This window comes from Phodopus roborovskii, unplaced genomic scaffold, assembly GCF_943737965.1.
Source record: "Phodopus roborovskii unplaced genomic scaffold, PHOROB, whole genome shotgun sequence".
Classification (NCBI taxonomy): domain Eukaryota; kingdom Metazoa; phylum Chordata; class Mammalia; order Rodentia; family Cricetidae; genus Phodopus; species Phodopus roborovskii.
Window position 1 is genome coordinate 610,182 of NW_026126636.1, and position 20,481 is coordinate 630,662.

Below are 20,481 nucleotides of genomic sequence, written 5' to 3' on the forward strand. Positions count from 1 at the left end.
CTGTCTGAAGGGAAGGAAACACATTCCAGGGTTCCTCTGGAGGCCACAACAACAAAGATGGGATAAACTTTGATTGGCTATCTGCTTGGGTAGTTTATTACTCCACCTTGAAAAGTGAGGAAGGTAAAAGAATAATTTGGGATGTTTCTTAAACATCTCAATCCCCATGTCTTACCCAGAGAGTCCATTTGCATAGAATGTCCCCTTCAAGTTTATGCAATGGACTTAGAGATGACAGACACAGTAAAACACCATCAAACCTCACCTACTGCCTATTTGGTTTTCTCCAGGTTGCCCTACTCTGGTAACATTTTGCAAAATTAGAATATTTTCCAGGCCACAGTCACGTAGACAATTCCAGATATGTGTCACCCCAAAACCTGTCACTTTGCAGAATGGTGACAGTATTAGGAAGTCTCCCATGACTTTAACTCCCTAATAAGCCCTCCCTCCCACCCTGCCAAGTCCTCATGTCAAAGTTGGGCAGAACTTACCTGGCCCTTGACTATGCAAGAGGGACACGTTGTACTGTGACTGACTCTTCATGTCCAGTTCAAACTAAAGAGAAAATGGTGTGGGCTGACAATAGACTCTCCATGGTTTATGCACAGCCTCCCAATGTAAACTGAAGGACTCTAGTGCATCAACAAATGAAGATATCATTTGGGTGGCTCACAGGGCTTCAGATTTCTATTGGAAATCAGGGAGGTGTTTGAAAAACCTTGCTGCCCTGCTCACACACATCTGGAAAGAGAATTTAAACCTTTCTTCTTATAAACTGCTCATTCCACACGAGTTAGAAATACTCTTCATAACTCCCTAATGGAGCAAGTGGGACAAGATGTTATTAATACCGCGGCAGGTGCATTTGGCTTTTGACCTCCGCCGGCAGGGGTACTGAGGAGCCATTATTTCTGATGCCTATTAGATTTCATCTTTTAACAAGGAGTACCCTTGAGTAAATCCATGTCTAGCCATTCCTTTTGTCTTTTCAACACCCCTCCCCCTGAAGTTTGGTGACATTAAGCACCGAGGACAAATCATCACCGTGTACAGATTTCCTATCACATAAAAGAACTCAATTTGCTGACGAACTGGGGTTTAACCTCTCCCAGATCTTGGGCTGTGCATAATTAATGTATCATTCAGTATTTGACTTTGGTACTTTCCATACAAATTTCACCTTAAAGTATGCTGTGCATTCTATGCTCACAAAACTACATTCAATTTATTTCATGGACTTTGTCTTTGGTTGGATAGATGCCCTGTCTTATTTTTCCTAAGGAGGACGAGTGTGGAGAAAGTACCCTTCTTTCTGTCATTCCAAGAGCCTTCACTCAGTGCCTAGCATGGAGCTTGGAAATGGATAGAAGCAGACTGTTACGATGCCTTTGCTGATACTAATGCTAGAAGCAAGGGTGATGATGTCAGAGGGTGCTGTGACACAAACTGTGGCATGACTCATAGGTGACTTTGCATGTATTCTCTCATCAAATCTTCAGCAGGTCTGAGAAGCAGAGTCACAGGTCTGGCAGACCAGAACTTATTAACACCACACTCTTAGCAGGTGGCCGAGCTAGGCTCAACTTACATCCTGGACCCCATAGGGCATCTACTTCTTAGTCAGCAGCACTGCTATACTGTATATATCATGACAATGGTTGTAAGACTTGGTCATAGGGATGGACCTGGATAGTTTGCCTTTCTGAGGATGGAGACAGACATCTTGAGAGACAGGTCACCACGTCCCTGGGCTGTAGTACCTCTAAGCCACCCAGCTGACTCATGGCTTCAAAGATAACCCCTACCTATGCCCCCATGTGCCTCATAGAATACCTGATCCAAGCAGCTAAAGGGAGGAGGGCTTAGCTTGATTCAATTTGAGAGGTATAGTCCATCATGGAAGAATCTAGAGGAGTTCGCGCTTGCAGAGTACATTCTGGGACTCTTCATATTTCTGTAGGGCTGGGAGCAGAGATCTGAGGGAAGCAGCAGGGCTCCAGCTGGGAGCCCAGTGTTTAAACACACATCTCACACCCAAAGTGTAGCCTCCCCACTCACTCTTGGTGACATGCAAGGGGACATCTTTTCAATGCTTTCTTGTCTGGGCAAAGGCAGTCCTCTCTGAATCTCCCCTCCTGCCAAGTTGATGAAATGTAAGGACATGCTTTCTATTGATTTTTAAAGGCAATGCGGGACTCAACTGATAATCATAGGTGTGACCTGTGCTGTTGTGCAGGCAGACACAAGCAGCTCGGAGCCTTGTTGTGTGACTCTGATGTTTGGGGTATGCATTCTTTGAAGATTACTTCTAAAGCAAGGCTTCCAAATCCTTAATTCACGATTCTGTCTCTTCCTGTGGTGTTTACATTCCACCATGGCAGAAGATCACTGTGAAAGAAAAAGATGAAAATGCACTTCTAAAAAGGGCTTTCGTGCACGGGCTTCCTTCAAAGACCCCAGCCCTCTCCCCTCTTGTCAACGCTCAAGTCTGGGCTTCTTCTCCAACAACACACGCATTTTCATCGTGCAACTTGAAGGGTTGTTATGCCTTGTTGGCATGCTGAGGATGAGGTCTTGGGGCTTGGAGCTGCATGGAGCATATAGTTCAGGAGTCATTTTGTCCCTTTCTGGAATAATCCTTGGAAAGGACTTCGGGATGATGGATGCAGAGGCAAAAAGAACCAGTTATGAAACGTCGTTGAGTTTGGAGCCTTAGAGCTGGGTACCCTGTGGTCACACGGTGGCCCTTGGTTCACTGACCCTCCAGATGATCCTGTTCTCTCTCCCTCTGTATCACTTCAAAAGGCACTAACACATATAGTTAATGTGAGGACCAAGTTAGATCAGATCTTTTCCAACATGACTGTTTTGATGTCTTTTCTTAAAGGGAGCAAGGGGCAGATATAAAGGATCAAAAACTTAAGAAAGTACAGTGTCCTTAATTTTGCTGTCCCTATTGCTCTCTGAATTTGGGGAATTTGGGAGAGTCTTCATAGTCCATTTGCTGTCTGACACCCAGAGGGTGGATTTAAAGACTCTGAACTTGAGGCATCTGACCTAGTATTTGATGGATGTGAGGCCTGCCTGGGTGCTGTCTATTCTCAATGTGATCATTGCTTTGCACATCTCAGATTCCCTCTTGCCACTGGGCAGTATGGGGCAGCTCATCACAGGGCCTTCTCTGGATGAATTTGGGTATCAGGAACCCAGATGGGTACCATTCTGTGTGAGGCCCTTTGCCCTGTGGAAAGGCTACCCAGGAGCCTTTTTTTTTTTTTTTTTTTTTTTTTTTTGGATGCTGTTTGTGTCATCCATGAAGTTTCCTCCCTCTCATTAACATGGGTGGCTATGGAACATTGGGTCACAGAAATGTCCCCAGGTCCCCAATGGGTTTTGGGTGAAGGGTCCAGTCTTGGCCTTGGGCTGTACTTTCACCTTTTCTGTAATACAGAAATGGAGAGAAGGGCCATGTGGACCTTTCAGGCCATTTCTGCACAGTGCCCTTAATATTCTGCTATTTGAAGACATAGTTTAGTCTTAAAACTAAAACACAAAATACTAGATTACTTTATTTTAAAAATACGTTACATTTCTGGGAAATGCACCTTAGAAGTTCTGTTGGCCCTGGCTAGTTCTGGTACTATGCTGTGCTCTCTGGGGTCTTTGGATTCCTCTGGGAATGATGGAGACAGATTTCAGAGTATTGAGAGGCAGAAGTATGTGGCGTGGGGTGGAGTATCAGACCTTATTCCCTCTATCTTTTTCAAAACAGCATCATTTAGGCTCATTAAAATCAACCCAAGCCCTTTTCTGTTTCTTCTCCCACCTGTATGGAGTGACATGAGATGTACACCTCCCTTACCGCTGAGTAAATAGACATACTCGCAACCAGCCTGTGGAGTTTGTGGCGTCTATGGTGGAACCATCAACCACAGAGCATGAAAGGGACCGGGTAGGAATGGAACGCGGGTTGCTGGACAAACAGCAAATGTGCTGTGATGGATGGATGTACGGACAGGTTGATCCCCATTCCTTCTACCTTGGTGACCTTTATGACATTTATGATTCGTTGTTGGGATACTACAAATGTGGGCATTCCCAGTGATGACAGCATTGAGGACGTGTCTAGTTATTTTCGAAAGTTTGTTGTGAATCTCATTTAAAAAAAAAAATTCTGTTTTAACTCCATTGGGTCCATGGTGCACTGAGGAGGATGGAAAAATCACTGGAAAATGATGATGGTGATGGTGATGGCATTGAGCTACAGAAAGCAAAACGATCTAGAATCATGGTCCTGCCCCAGTGGGATTCTCACCCTTTAAGCCATTCCCAGACCACCCTGAGTGTATTGGTTTTTTGATGGCCTAATTGGTACAGGGAGAGCCTTCTGGTGGAGTGGAGGAGGATTCTAGCTGGTGTTTCCAGAGGGCAGTGTGAATGATAAATACTGTTAATATTCAGAAGGAAGAATCGATTTAAAAAATGTGCCTTTGATTCACTAATCTCTGACATTGAGACATTTTTTGAAGTCCATTGCTATAATTAGAATTCTATAAGCCATTTTATGCCTCTATCAAAATTTTAAGAGACATAGAAAATCTAAGTTTTTTTTTTTTCTTTCAGTCTGGGCTGACAGTTCATCAAATCAACACGAGTGGTCCTGCAGTAGCTCCCCTGTAGGACCAGGGACTCACTCTGTTATAGCTCTGTTGACAGCTTCCCCGGTGCTGCCAAACAAGCCCCCGCCTGGATTTTAAGAGCTGCTAGTGGATTGTTTCTGCCTTGTTTTGACTTGTTCCTTCCTGCAGAAACGAGGGGGCTGAGTGACCAAGGAAAAGGTGCCTATGTCCTTACCCACAAGTGCTGCTAGTGTGTTCTGGCTAAGAGTTGGGGAGGCTGGGTCACTGGGGACCAGTGGAGCCACACCAGCAGTTTCTGCTGGGCTCAGGTAAGTCTTGGTGGAGCTCCCAGATGGGTGGCTGGTGGCATATCGACCACAAGGCCTGTGTGAGAGCCCTTCCTTAGTCCTACGGAAGGGAACAAGGTTTCAACAGATTAGTGAGAAAAGACGATAATCCTAAACCAATGCTTCATCTCGACGACTTTTTTTTTTCTTTCTTTCTTTCTTTCTCTTTTTTTTTTTAAACCATCTCCTTCCTAAAGTAGAAGCTCTTCTTGCTTTAAAAAAATCAGTTTGCAGAGAAGGCTGATTGAACCTCAATTGAAAAGGGGGGCCCCATGTCACCACGGCCCTGTGTCGATTAGCATGAAGACGGCTGCACTTTAGCCGGCCTGAAACTTGTTCCTAACAGAATGTTAAAGACTCAGTGAAAAGAGAGATTACGTCTATCTAGTTACACCATTCCTTGATATATGCTCCATGTCACAGCCTCATTGTCTCCTGGGTAAAGACAGAGAGTTCAAATACCCACTATCTCTCCCCTGGTGCTCCAAACGCTCGGCTTTGAAGTTTTTATAATCCATCTGTCATCTTCCAGCGAGGAGGGCACATGTTCTGTACCACTCAATTACAGAATTCTCCTTTGCCAGCTCCAGTGAGACAGGCAAGAATGTTATGGGTGGTTGAGAGAGACTGTCAGATACACTAAATTCCTGGGATTCATATGGGCAGTGTTATTCCAGGGCAGGGACAGCCCGTCTTATTGTTCAAGTGCATTACTGATACATTTGGCATCAGGCGACAGAGCCTTTGATTTTTTTTCTTCTCCCTTCTGTTTGAGAGAGTTGTCTTACATTTGAGTGTTCACATTTGGAAAAAAAAAAAAAGGATCATTTAACCCTCCACTGGAATGTGGGCCCTCAAATGCAAATTGAAAATATGGCATTTGTTTTTGCTAACAAGAAGCCAGTAGCTTAACTGTGCCGAGCAAAGGAAGTCGGAAAAGCTTTTGTATTCGCTTTGATGAAATCGATTTAAAAAAAAAAAAAAACTTGGGCTTGTTAAGGATGGCAACTAGATACAGCCTGAGCATCACGGGATCATGGGATGGATTTTATCATTCTGTGAATGGACATCCTGAGCAGCTATTAAGTGTTCTGTCATTTGCTGAGAGTGCAGAAAGTTTAAAATGGGCAGTTGCATTTAGGGACAATCCACCTTGGAGTGACTGGTGTTGCTAAGATCTGGGAACTTCTCACTCATTGAGTCACGGGTGGTTAAATTCGTTGTCTTATGTGAAATGAGTTTGATGATCTCGGCTTAGCCTCTAGTGGGTATTAATTCACATTATGAAATATCCCAGAATAATTTAGCACCGTGTGGCATAATTTGCATTTTTACTCAAGATAGGGGCAATGGTGGATATATTCCTTTTCTCTCTTCTATGCAGAGGCCAACTCACATTGGTGGCTTCCAGGGTGATGGTTTGTAGGGCTACTTGTTAATAATTTGTGGGGAGCAGATGGCATAAGATCTTCGGGGTAGTAAAAATAAGACTTTGTGGCTTGGGCACTGAAACCCAACAAGAACCATTTGCAGGGATGTAGTTGCAGTTGAGGTGGGCTGTGATTTCATAACTCTGCCCAGTTGTGATGCAGCCTGGATACATGTGCTATTTCACAGACACATATGTGACCCCAAAGGAACATGTGTTTGGATGGAGGCATTCTATGGAGGGAGGTCAACTCTGTGCACCCCAGAATTTGTAGAAAGAATGTCTTCCTTTTACCAACCACAGAGGGTTTTCAGAAAGGCAAGATACTATTACAGTAATTAATTTAGTGAAACTTCTAAAATCTGATCTTCTGTTCAAACTAATAATGGGAGGATGGGGTGGCTCGATGTCGTTAATTGAAATCTGGAGACAATAAAAAAATGTCTTTTTGCAACTTCAATACAGCAGTCTGGAACTGTCGGGTCAGGCTGTGAACCAATTTTCTTCTCATTACTTTTGATTTTGGAGTCAATACAAATTTCATCAGTGATTGTAGGGTGCAGATCTCCGTCTGCAAGGACCCTGCCATGGGAGAATATGTGTGCATGGCTGAAAGATTTACAGAAAGCTTTTCTGGAGAGGCTGAGGATGGTAGAAAATGCTGAAGCTCACAGCCTCCCTTACCATAGCGCCTCACTCAAGGGTAACTAAGGGAACTGGACTCAGGGGGCTCAGAGCCTGCCTGCCAGCCGGGGGACAGCTGGTGGCTGCCTCTGCTCTCCTTTCTTTTGGGAAATTTCTTTGCTTCCTTTAAGCATAAATTCCCCCACCCAACCCTGTTATATCCCTTGAACTTACAGATGTGAGTAGAGTATTCCTGCAGCCCCCAGAATGTCAGTCCCAAAGGAAACTTAATTGTAGGACATAGGCTCAACTTTCCAGGACTTGCTGACACATCCTGAGCAAAGAAGTCTTTTGTGTGGAAATGTGGGCCCAGGGTATGTCATGTGACTCCTCATTTTGCCTATATGGGATTTGCATCTTTGCAAGTCATAGGATCAGCCCATCTATCATCAGATATTGGCCTAACTGGACATTTTTTACGAGCCCAGTTTTCTATTTATGTTAAAAGCAATTCGCAGCAATGCCCTGTCTTAGTGATTCGGTATTGGCAATAGCGACGTATGTTTAATCACATTTTCCATGAGTAATTATCTAATTCACATGATTACCAATATAAAACAGGCAAATGGAACAGAGGTTTAACCCCATCCTGCTTGGGCAGTGACACAGGCATATAGGAACCTGGGCGATCAGAGCATTTGTGAGCTCTGATTTGCCTCTGCTGTATTGTGGGGCTTTTTATTAACAAGCTTTTTGAAGGTAGGCTTGAGGAAGAGAGAGGCTATTTGGAAGTCTGTGATAATGCAGTTTGAGGTTCACTCTGTCTGCGTTCTTTGCGTTCAGGGCTGTCCTTTTTGAAGATTTCCGGGAGACGGAGGTCACATTTTTTATTCATGTTGAAAAATATTCATTTATCAGTATTGGTGCAACTGTAAACAAGTGATAAACTGACAACATCTACAACAGTAAAACTGACAGCATTTACTTTAATTTTCTGTCATTTTGGTAATTATATCAATCAAGACCCAAAACTAAAATGATATTTTAGCATGCAGTAAGAAATGAGGAATTCAGATCTTAAAAGACCATTACAATTAGCTTTGAAATGTTCGCCATTTTACCATAATTGTTTCATATAGCTTATATGTCTTCATTTACAGCCGAATATTCTGTTGATCTTTTATAAACAAAGTAGCACCCATCTGCTCCTTGAGACACTCCTGGCGCCTATTCATTGCAAAAATAATACATGTCCTAATGACTTCCACATATTTTGAAATCTCCCTTTTGAAATTGGACTTGGCAGATCGTTTGCAGGTACTTGAGTTGCATCTGTTTGCAATTTTGCAAACGCGGAAGACTTTAATGTTGAGCACTGCAAGAGGGCTATTTTAATCCTCAGATAACATTGGCTGTCATCAAAAGCCACATTTATCTTTTCGAAGGTGGGGCAAATGTTTAATGTTAAAAGACAGCGAAAGGCCAAGGCCAAGTCTGAGGTCTGAATACCCTACTTCCCTACGCCATGCCTACTGTGGACTCTCCCTTGGCTTTCCTTTCCTTTTTTCAAATTTAAGTTTCAGCTTCACCCTTCGTTGCCAAGAGGATGTTTTTGCTGATAAATTGAAAGACCAGGAAGAGAGTAAATCTGAAATAATTGTGAACTCCAGGGCTCTTGGGCTCATTACCACCATGTGGCTTGCAGCTGACCAGCTTGGGGTGGACTCTGTTTAGAGCGAGAACTAAACAGAGTTGTGCTGAAGGGTACCCGCCTTGAATGTAGGCGGTGGTTTGTCTCCCAGGGCAGACTGCCACTCTTGGGAGGGAGAGCAAGCCCTGAAAGTCCAGGCTCTGGTCAGCTAGCGGGCAAGACCCATGTCTAAGGGGAGGGATGCTTGGTCAAAGTGTCAGTGTGGATAGCTGTTTCTTTGTGTAAACTCTAGCTGGAATCTGGAGTCAGCTAGTGTCTTTTCTCTTACTGACTTTGAGCAGACGATCCGGTCTTTAGTTTTATTGGGCCCTCAGAGCTGAGACAGAGGGACAGGCTGTCTCCCTCCTTTCTGTATCCCTTCTGATCCTCACTTGGATCTCCTCACTGTGCGGAGGGCTTTTCTTTGTTGATCATCTGGCTGTGAAATTTCTCATCAGATGACAAGGAGGTAGGCTCTTGGGGTCAGAAGGAAGTTGGCTACAGGAGGTCACCAGCAACTGGTAACAGACTTAAAAAACAAAAACAAAAACAAAAAAACAGAACTAACCCTGTCTTCCCGATGAACTGAGTAAAGATTGAGCCTTACTTACTCTTGCCAGATATGGCCCTGGAGCCTGTCGTTTACATAAGTGATGAGCACCATTTCAGAAGCCTTTCTGGAAAAAATGTATCTAATAATAAAGTGTATATTGTAGGGTTGTTTCACAGTTCATATATAGTTAGAAATACCTCTGGGATTGGCGAATCTACTAGAACCAGAGTGTGTCCTGGTTTTCTTAGTAGGTCAGCATTATTGGCTTCATGAATGGTTGATAACTATCCATTTTTCTGATACTAGTGGCTTGTTAGGTAGGTTCTATTCTGAATTTTCTTTTCATGATTGTTCTTGTGTATTGTGCATTAAAGGTATCGTAGATTACTGGGCTAAATCTTTATTTTAATTTTTAATATCTTGAAAATTCAATACACGAGTACTGTATTTACATCATCTCTATTCTCCTGCCCCTCTCCAACTCCTCCCATGTCGCCCCAACATCCTCTCAAATTCATGACCTCGTCTTTAATTATTACTGTTACACACACCCACACACCCACACTCATGCATGCAAACGCACACACATATGCACCCATTGCTGAGACCATTTGGTGTTGCTCCTATGTAGGTGTGTTTGTTTAGAGCGGATCACTCAGGATTGGGTAATCTATCGGGGGCTCATTCTTGGCGAACACTGGCAGTCTCCTCCTCTCTCAGCAACTGCAGGGAGTTGTGAGACTTCCTCCAGCCACACTGGCGTGTCAGCTGGTGCTGTCATTGTGCTGGTCTTATTCAGGAGGCCATATTGCTGAGATGCCATGGGTACAGTTTCCTGATCCTCCCTCACAGCAGACACCCTTTCCACCCTGTCTTCTGAGGCGTCTCTTGAGCCTTAGGTGTAGGGGTTGTGCTGTAGCTGTATCAACTGAGGATGGACACCTCCCAGTCAGCTGTTCTTTGCACTGTGACCAGTTGTGGACTTCTGTAATGGTCTCCATCTGCTCTAAACAGGAGGCTCTTTGATGAGGGGTGGAGCTGCTGTGTGACAAGGGCTAGGCCTGGGAGATGTTGGGTAAATCTAAGAGAAATTGGCAACAATTCAACTTCTCCTGTCTTGTTTTATTTGCAGCTCTGGGGAGGGGAGGTGGTGATTTGCACAGAGTGGGAACTGACATCCGATGTCTTTGCTTTTTCTGCGTCATTTATATTCTGATGCTCTCCTATATGGGTGATTACACTTTAAAGAGAAAAGACCCCGCACTCCTCAGATGATCAGAAATCTCACATCACTAGAGCGATACAGTGGGGAGCAGAGAGTGGGTCTCTCCGTAGGGTCCTGAGAAGAACAGAGCAATGGTTCTCCAAGTGTGAACCTGCTTAGACAGGGCAGAGGTCACCTGGCAACTGGTTAGAAATGCAAATTCTTACGCCCCCCCCAAGTCAGAATGTTGGGGCCTCTGGGGATCTGGCCTGTGTGCGAACTAGCCTCCAGAGGTTTCTGATGCACACTCCAGGGGGAAGCTGGCTGTCTCAGGGCATATAAAACGGGGTGTCTTTTTTCCATTTATCACTTGATAGCAGGACATTGAAAAACATTGAGGTGACTGACATCTTAAATGTATTTATCTTCTGCATGCATGAACTCTGGGGAGTTCTGCCTTCTCTATTGCAACAGGTCAGCTGTGGAGTGGCTGGTCTGTGATTTCCACATCTTGTCTCATGTGGGTGTTAAGCATCTCCCTGTCCATGCTGGGGGACTTGCTGCTGGTGTGCAAATACCCATGTTTCACAGAGTCTCCACAGTTGCTTGTTTAAACTTTGCAAGTGGGGAAAGAAGATTCTTACCATGGTGGAGCTCATGCCTGTGTGATCCTGGACAGAAGTGTGATCCTGGACAGAAGTCACAGTAATGGGGTTGGGGAAGAAGGGTTAGTTGTGGAAACAGGAGGTTAGCTACCATTGAAATCTTGGCCATTTTCTTATTTCTTTGTAATTTTAAAATGATTATTACTATTATCATTATGATTATTACCATTATTATTAATTTCATGTGTATAGGTATTTTGTTGGCATGTGTATCTGTGCGCCACACACACACACACACACACACACACACACACACACACACACACACACACACACATTGCCTATAGAGGCCAGAAGAGGGCATCAGATTTTCTAGAAACTGAAGTTATGGACAGTTGTGAGTCATCGTACGGTGCTAGGAGTCAAACCTGGGTCCTCTGGAAGAATAGTCAGAGCTCTTAACTGCTGAACCCCATGCTTTTGCAACGAGAACACTCTTGGCAATGACTGATACATTTGGTGGTAAGTTTAAGAAGAAATGGTAAAGAGATTCATTGGCTAGTCACTATGTTGCTACTGAGAATCTTTCTTTGGGCTGGAAAAATGATAAGGGTGGGGTGTCTTAGTTAAGGTTTCTATTGCTGCAATGAAACACTATGACCAAAAAGCAGTTGGGGTAGAAAGTATGTATTAGGCTTACACTTTAGCATTGCTGTCCATCACTGAAGGAAGTCAGGACAGGAACTCAAGCAGGGCAGGATCCCAGACGCAGAAGCTGATGCAGAGGCCATGGAGGGGTGCTGCTTACTGGTTTGCTTTCCATGGCTTGCTCAGCCTGCTTTCTTGTAGAACCCAGGACCACCAGCCTAGGCATGGTACCACCCACTGTGCATGCGGCCCTTCCCCATTGATCACTTAATGAGAAAATGCCTTACAGCTGGATCTCAGCTGAGGCTCCTCCCTCTCTGATGACTCTAGCTTGTCAAGATGACACATGAAACTACCCAGCATGGGGAGGAAAATGATAAAGGGAAGGGACAACTTTTTTTTTTTTTGAGGAAGTTATGGCTTTAGAATCAGCCGTGGCCACCACATTTGAGTCTCTGTTGAGTCCACAAAGCCTAGGCAGCTGGTAGCATGTCTGTAGTTCCCCTAGACATAGTCCTGGTCTAGGGACACGGAGACTCTCTCCATAGTGTCCCTGGCTTACCTCATCTACCTGTGTCCCAGGGTTACCAGCTGAGGTCTTTCCAAGCAAGGCTTGTGCTCTGTTAGGCTATTTTAGATGCTACATAGATCCTATGTTTTAAAAGTTGGGTATCTTAAGCCCTATTAGAGAAGTAGAACTAACATATTATAGCTATGATTTCACACTGGTTATTTCTCAAGGTGAGAGTAAGTTTTTTAAAAATTATTTGATTTAAAATTAATTTATAGCAAAATATTAGGTTCAGGTGACCTAGACACAATGGTGGGGAACTGAGATGTGGGAGTGTCCCTCAGACATCCCCATACATCTCCTGCCTCAGGCAGATGAGGAAAGCCACCTCAGGGTGAATGCTTTGTTGATGGGCATCCCATCCACCCTTCCAGCCTCATGCAGCTCATGGGCACACTTCTGTATCTTGTTGGCAAAGCAATTACTGGCACTGTGGGAGGTCCCCAGGCTCAAAGCTGGTGACAAAAACCTAGTTCGCCCTCTTCTGAAATGTAGTTTGGTTTAGGTGGTGCTGGTGGGATTTCATAAAGGAAAAACAACACCAGTCCATGCGCAGTAAATAAGAGGAGTGCAGTTAGTTCTCTTCCCCAGGCTGAGGGAGCCAAGGAGAGGGGGCCTGTCCTCAGCATCCTCTCTGCCCTACTGCCCAATTCTTGTTGGGATACAGGCTCTTGAAATCAGGGAAGAGGCTGTCATTGAGTGGTCCCACCAAGTTTCCCCGAGGGATCAGAGTGACAGAAGAAACCCTTTTGCTAAGTGACACTGAGCTGACAGGCAGTCTCTGCAGCCACCTGGGATGCTGTGTGTGGTACCTGGCTGCAGGCCGTGCTTGGTTTCAAGGCTGTGGCTTGGGAGGACTGTGCTTCTGAGTTCAGTTACTTTGTGTGTCCGCAGTGACACTTTGCTCAGGGACACAGCCTGGCCAGGGCCTGGAAGTATCTCTGCTTTCTAAGTTCTTTGTTGCTGAACACTCAGAGAAACTTGTGTGCTTGGGGACCAATGGCAGAAATACTGTCACTTTCCTACAGTGGTAAGGGCTTCAGTCTCAGAATGGGTGTTCTGACTCTGCCATGCATACTCAACCAACTCTTCTGTCCAGCTGGGCTTGTTTAGTTCAATCTCTGGAACTTTTCAAGGATGACTCCAAGGAGGATAAGATGTGATTTTAAGTTTCTCATGAACCTGACCCTGCCCCCACAAAATACTAATGGAAGGATAATTTCCATGGAAATTATCTCTCAGAGACAGGTGGGTATGCCGGGAGCCAAGTTGATCAGAGTGTGGTTCTCAGAGACAGACAAATTTGGAGATGGCTTCCATATGGCAGAGACCTGCAAGGGAGGACTTCCAAGGGGCCCTAAACAAAGCAGGGTTATGAGCATGGGCCCGAGGAGATGACCCAAGATTTCACACAGTGTATGACACACAATACATGTTCAGTAAATATTAGTTATTTAACTGAATGGGATTATAGCCCTGGCCTATTTGTGGGTACCAGAGCCAGCCCAGTGATCTTGGGAAGTATGTATGGGATTTCTGACTTGTCCTGGAACTTGGGAACCTGGGACCTTTGGTGATTTGATCCTCAGTGTCCTGATACATAGAACCGACACTGGTACCTTCTAGAGGCAAATTTTCAGAGTCTCACTGCTACATAAAGGTATAAAAGTGGCAATGGCCATGAATGAGGATGCTCTATTCTCCACCTCATACATCCACCCTTTTGGATGAAGGTATCTTTTCTGACCTACTCCCCAACTCAGCCCCAGGACAAAAATAAGTGTGCATCACGTTTCCAGCTACTCCTTTTGAGAGAAGACAGGACCTGTGGCCACAAGTGTGCATGTGCATGTGTTTTTATGTGTTTATAGATTGCAATTAGACCTCATTTTCCCTTTGTTGTGTATCTCTCTGAGTAACTAAGCTTTCCCTCTGCCTTTCTTCTGAAGCATCTTTCTAGAAACTCCTAGACTAAGACACACACACACACACACACACACACACACACACACACACACACAAAACTTTGGGCTAGACCAAAAATGTTCCTAAGAAAATGAGACCCAGACACTCAGCCATCTAGAAAAGAAACTCTCAGTTTTTACTTCCAAGTTTGGCAGCCTGGTGGACTTGATAGGTTAGCTATGAATAAGCATAATCAGATCTTTCTTTTTGTCTATATTTAATTCAAATGCGACAGCTCCATGTTGACTTCTAATACAGAAAGGCCACCCACCATGGTGGCGCTCCCAGCCAATGAAGCCCGGCTGGCGAAAGCTTTCTTAAACGGTGCTAATCAGCCCAGAGAGGCCTGCCCTCTATCCCCATCAGTATTCTGAATTCAGATGTGCTGATAACCCGAAATTGAATGTGTCAGGATGCAGACCTGTGAGAGAAGGGGGGAACTCCAGCCTAGAGGAGTTGGAGGCCAGGGGACAATGACTGGGAGGGGGCACATGCCTGCATTCTCCCTGGGCCTTAGCATCCCCTCCTCAACTCCCGTGGTGTGTGTGTGTGTGTGTGTGTGTGTGTGTGTGTGTGTGTGTCAGAGAGGGAGAGGGAGAGGGGAGGAGAGGAGAGGAGAGGAGAGAGAGAGAGAGAGAGAGAGAGAGAGAGAGAGAGAGAGAGAGAGAGAGATGTTATTGTCCAGGGCCAGGAACAAAATGGAAGCGTTCAAATTCTGAAATATTTATAGGGTTGATTTAGATCTTGTGTATGTTAAAGGAATCAACAGATATTTTGGCTGCTAGGGGGGTTGAATGATAATTTGCAATTAATTTTTCTCTTCTTAAGCCATGGCTATTTTAAACCTTTCTCCCACTCTCGCATAAGAGACAGACAGACGCCCACCCCCACCCCAGTCTGTTGAGCACGTCTCACAGGGAAGTTTAACAAAAGAGTCCCTATTGTCACTGTCCCAGCCGGCAGCAGTGCAGCTGAGGGTCAGTTGCTATTTCTATTTTAAACCTTGATTTTTGCAAAGTTTGTCTTTTGACTGTTCTCATTCTAATCAGGCTTAGTTGGGGGATCTGCTCCGAGCTCCACATCAGACTGTGAGGACAGAGGAAGATAAACTGAGGGGAGGGGTTAAACAAAAAGTTCTACACTGTCAATAGTCACCCCCCCTCTGTGTGTGTGTGTGTGTGTGAGAGAGAGAGAGAGAGAGAGAGAGACACAAAGAGAAACAGAAAGAGAGAGAGGGGTCAGCGTTGTGACCCTGGGCCGCTTGCTTGGTGAGCCACTGCCTCAAAACTCCTAGGCCGAGGAGGATGGAGATCAGTGCTAAAGTGCCAGTTAGCAGGAAAGTTTCTCCTTGTGCTGGTAGCTGAACTTTGCTGCGAATTTGTGGCTTCTTCAGTGTGGCTTCTGTGCCCAGGCTTGCATGTCCACTGGAGACAGAGTGACAATGTCTCTAACCACCCAGTGGTCTAGCCTCAACGTGCCCAGGTCCTCAGGAGCCCTCGCTGCCTGCTTTTCAACCTGGCTTGTTGACATCTTGATCAGCCCTGGTGCCATCTTGCCTCTGCAGACCCACCTGCTGCAGGTCGGGTAGCTTTCCTCCTTTTGTCTCTGCTTCACAGAGCATCTGTCACTTTGCCTTGGTTTGGAAACATCTGCATAATCTTGTCCCTCCTGCCTGACAAGCTTCATGGGGGCTGGGCCCAAGTGTGGGGCATCTTAGCGCAGCCCTCACCTTCCCTGGCACAGAACTGGATAGGTGCTGAGGGGGACACGGGAGGAGGTGCCCCTCTCCAGGATTTCTGAGGTCTGCCCTGAGGGCTTGCCCTATGCAGAGAAAGTGGCAGTGAGACAGGAGATAGCCTTAACAGCATAGTCAAGAAATCCTTTTCTTTTCATCCTGGTCTCATCTGGGAGTCCCCTGCCACCTTCCATCTGCAAGGGGATGCAGGGAGGCCCTGCCTGTCTGGTTGATGTCCTTTTCTGCAGAGCTCATAGGGGTCACTATGTTAGTGGGTGGGGAGAAGGTTCCAGTGTGTAGTTCCTCAGCTCCATCCCCAAAGACCAGGGATTATAGCCGGTGTGTGTGTGTGTGTGTGTGTGTGTGTGTGTGTGTGTGTGTGTGTATGGCACAATGTGCCAGCCATCCAAGAAGACCAGGGATTCTTCCTGTGGTTTGGACCCAGTCGTGGCTTCCCCAAGGGAACGGTTGGCATGTGTTTAATTATTCATTGGTATTTCTCATCTGTATCTCCCTGCTCTTTGATTGTTTTGTCTTTGCCTAAAAAATATTTATTTGAAATTCTGTGATCAAAGACTGAAAAACAAAATAGAGCACGATATTAAAATGGAAAAAAAAATTTAAGGAGGTTGGAATGTCAAGATCATTTTTATTAGAAAAGTTTACAAGATGAAGCCACGAATTATTTACGTAAACGTCATATTTCAAGCACGAGGCACCCAGCCGCATTCTGGTGAGTGATGCTGGCTGGTATAACCTGGATTTACACACCTCTACTTAAGGCAGGAAAAAAATGCCATTTTAATTAAAATTAATGGATTTTTTCCTTGATCATATTTTAACATACCACACACACACACACACACACACACACACACACACACTCACGTCTGTGTTCAGAATTGATAAAGAAAGTCCTCTGGTTAAATAATCCACTTTTGTCTGACAGCGGAATCGGCTATAGAGGTGCAAATGTGCAGAAAGCTATTTGGAAATGCATCCGAGTAGTTGTCAGGTTTTATTATGCAGGAAGGTGTCATGTTTGTTACGAAGCTGAGTGCAGATGGCAGAGTGGAAGAGATGGATCACTAATTTTAACAATGATTAATGAACAGAGATAGAAAATGAATTACATTGGACTATCGGAGGCAAGAAATATTTTTGTGAAAATTTTTGAGTCATCTGCCGTGCTGTTCTCTGCAAATTATTTTCAGAAATTCTATATGTTGTCAACAGTTGACTGCATTTTCCATTACTGTCTATTTCTGTTCTTAAGTACTTTTGTGTTATTAGAGATACATAATTTCAAAATACCAATACATTCCTGATTACTTAGAGAAAATATATGTAGCAGTGTGACTGTGCCTTAGACGCACGCCATAAAAGTCCTGTTTTATAATAATCTTTCATTCTTCCTCATTTTATCACTACATTAGGGGTGTTTGATAAAAGAGAAGGGGGAGGGCTGGGGGCACTGGCACATGCAGAATAAAGGAAACAGAAGCTCAGGTCGCCATGCGAATGGGGTCCAGAGGCTTCACTGTGGCCCTCAGCTCCCACAAGTCTGTCTTTGTGTCCTCCGCCTCTCATTCCGGGAGGCATGGCGGATCCATGTTCTGGTCCTGGCCGTCTGAAGCTAATGACCCATTGTGTCTTGGCTTCTGCAGGTGAATCTAGACATCTCATGTAAACGCAGGAAGTCACCACCAGTCTTGAAGCCGCTAAGCAATGTTTTTCTTGGATAGACATGAATCCAATTTCTCAGCTCCAATGGCCCTGGTCTTGACCCAGAGTTGATTTTTAAAGTATTTTGCATTTTTATTTTTGGCTGTTGTAGGATAGCCTCTTGCTAAGCATCCTAAACTTGGAACTCGCAATGTAGATCTTGTGACCGTCCCACCTCAGCCCACTGAGTGGTGGTGGAATTACAGGTATGTGCCACCGTACCTGGCTAATGTGGTTTCATGAGTCTTTTTTTTCCCCCAGTGTTATCATCAACTGTGGTGTGTGTGTGTGTGTGTGTGTGTGTGTGTGTGTGCGCGTGTATGTCTGCAAATGAATTTTGCTTGCTTGGTTCTGATGCCCATTTTGACAGAAGATATATCTCGGTGCTTACATACAGAAAATAGTGATTTTTTTCTTTTCTCCTCAACCTTCTTCCCCATCTCAACCCCCCCTTGCCCTCCCCTCTTTCCCTCTTTTCCTTGCATCCTCTCCCTACCACCAAGAAGATAGTATCCATATTAAATAGATATTGATTTCAAGTCTTCTTAATTTTCTGAGATCCTTTGCAACTAAGACCTGATCACCTAGTGGTTAGCACTTTATGACAGTCTCAGTCACAGGCAAGGCTGTCAGTGTTAGCCTGCTCCCACCCATTTAGTAAGTGACTTATTTGTTCATGGTGAAACTGTCCATACAGAATGGTATAACTCTGCTGTGATTTTGATAGCCCTAGACTTCCCTTAGAGGGATTTCCCAAGTTCAAAAGGGCAGGGAGCTGTTGACCCTCCGTGAGGCTGGCTGCCCTGCGCCTGGCTTTTGCAGGCAGCAGAGCGGCCTCCCGGGAGCTGCCTGGTGTTGGAACAAACCCGGACACTCAGAAACTACTTCCTTCTCCTGCAAACAAGCTTTCCTACTTTCCAACTTGACTGTTTTATTTATGCTCTTGACCTGTAAAAACAAGCAGGCTGTTTAAAAAGCAAAAAGTACTTCCCATGATTGGAGTACTTGGTGAAATAAATTGCAGTTGAAGAGGACATTCCTCATCGCTCTGGTCGCAAGTGTCAGGGAGGTTTTCTTCTTGAGGAAGGCCCTGGTGTGAGATGGGGCTCCCCTATCTCACTGCCCTTGGGGTCCCCAAGAGAAGGTTAATCTATTTCCTCCTCCCCACTTTTGCTCTTGGGTGCTGGAGTGAACTTAGTGGACATGTACAACCTGTTTACAAATGTTTCTAAGTCAAACAGTGTGCATATAATTATGATCCTGATGGGAACCCATAGAGGGGAACAACCCGGGACTCCTTCTCAGGTTACATGGCATATGCTGAACACGAGCAAACAGGGAGTCTTTCCTGAACAAGGTGGAGGAATGCTCCAGGGAGCCAATTTAGAACGTGATTTTAGGCAAAGTGTGGTTTTTTTTTTTTTTTTTTTTTTTTTTGTATCTCTCTGTTGAATCCCAGTGGTCCTGGGAACTCCCCCACATTACAGCCTCCTGTAGTTAGGTCACTGAGCGCAGGGCCTTTTGAAGTTGGTGTCCAGGTGGGACCTGCTGAAGGATGAGGCATGTGAAAGGTTCCAAGTGTGCACTGATCGGTGGGGACACTGATAATTTCTAGAGTAATTTCATGGTGTGGGACATGGGACATGGATGCTGGGCTTGGGGCGGCGTCCTACCACACAGAGTTGCCAAATGATTCAGCCTCTTTGGTTTGGGAGTGGCTTGCTTTTGAGGTGGTAGGTGGGTAGGTCTGTATGAATCATTTGCGGATACAAGAGCTTTAGATATTTGGATCTGAATGAAAAAGTTGTTACTGGAGTTTCATTCTTTTGTCAACCATGGGAGACTTTTAGCTAGTTAGCCAGGGCATGAGTGCATCTGACTTGCAACAGTCTTTGGTCCCTGCTTCTGCCTCCTGAAGATGCCACAGGCTGAGGTCTGTGGCTTGGCATTCAACGTGCCATTCACAGATGTGGCGTGTACCCACACTGTGACAGGCCAGGAGTGGGAGGTGAGTCCATTTCTAGAAGGTTCTGACTTTCAGAGAAGGCATTGCTTATTTTCCACCAGTTGTTATATTTCACTTTCCTGGTTTGGTTGGGATCACCTCTAACTCATGAAGTTGGATTTGAAGAATATAATATCTTGAAAAAAAGATATAAAAAGCCGTTTTTGAGAGGAAAAAATTGTCCAAGCCAACATGAAGGGGTTCATCTTTGCCTTCTCATTTGGTCACATTCGCACCTCCAAGGACTGCACCTTTGACTTGGTGCCACCGGTGTAAGCATAAGAGCCACCTGCCTTGATTCTTCAGGGACACCAGTCTCCAGGCATATCTTCTGGGTGTCCCTTCTTAGAGTGCTAACCCTAGAATGCACATTTGAAGGTAAAACTGAGTTGCGTAACAACAATGCTATGGCTCACAAGCGTGAGCTGGAGAATATTCAAGATGTCTGTCATCCCTTACCTCAGGTAAATAACTGATTGACCTTTCTGGGGCTCTGATACTTTACTAATCAGAACCTGAAATCTGTATAACAACACTTCATTTACTTGATAGACAAAAGAACAATTGCAGTTGAAGTAATGTGATTTCTAAATAGACACTGCCTGTCAAAAATAAATGCATTAGAACTAAAATGTAGCTCAAGGAGACAATTAGCAAACAGAGGTGACACCGTAAACAGGTGCACCCATTATTCCCAAAGCTTGTGGCAATATATTCGCGTCTTTTAGAGTGATGGAGGATCATGTGACGGTTTGGTG

At 44.9% G+C, this 20,481-nt stretch overlaps 1 protein-coding gene across 3 annotated transcripts in view; it reads left to right on the plus strand.

Annotated features, from left to right (window-relative positions):
* Znf536 (zinc finger protein 536) overlaps nt 1–20,481 on the plus strand; it is a 442,803-nt gene that overhangs the window by 21,304 nt on the left and 401,018 nt on the right. The window lies entirely within an intron of this gene.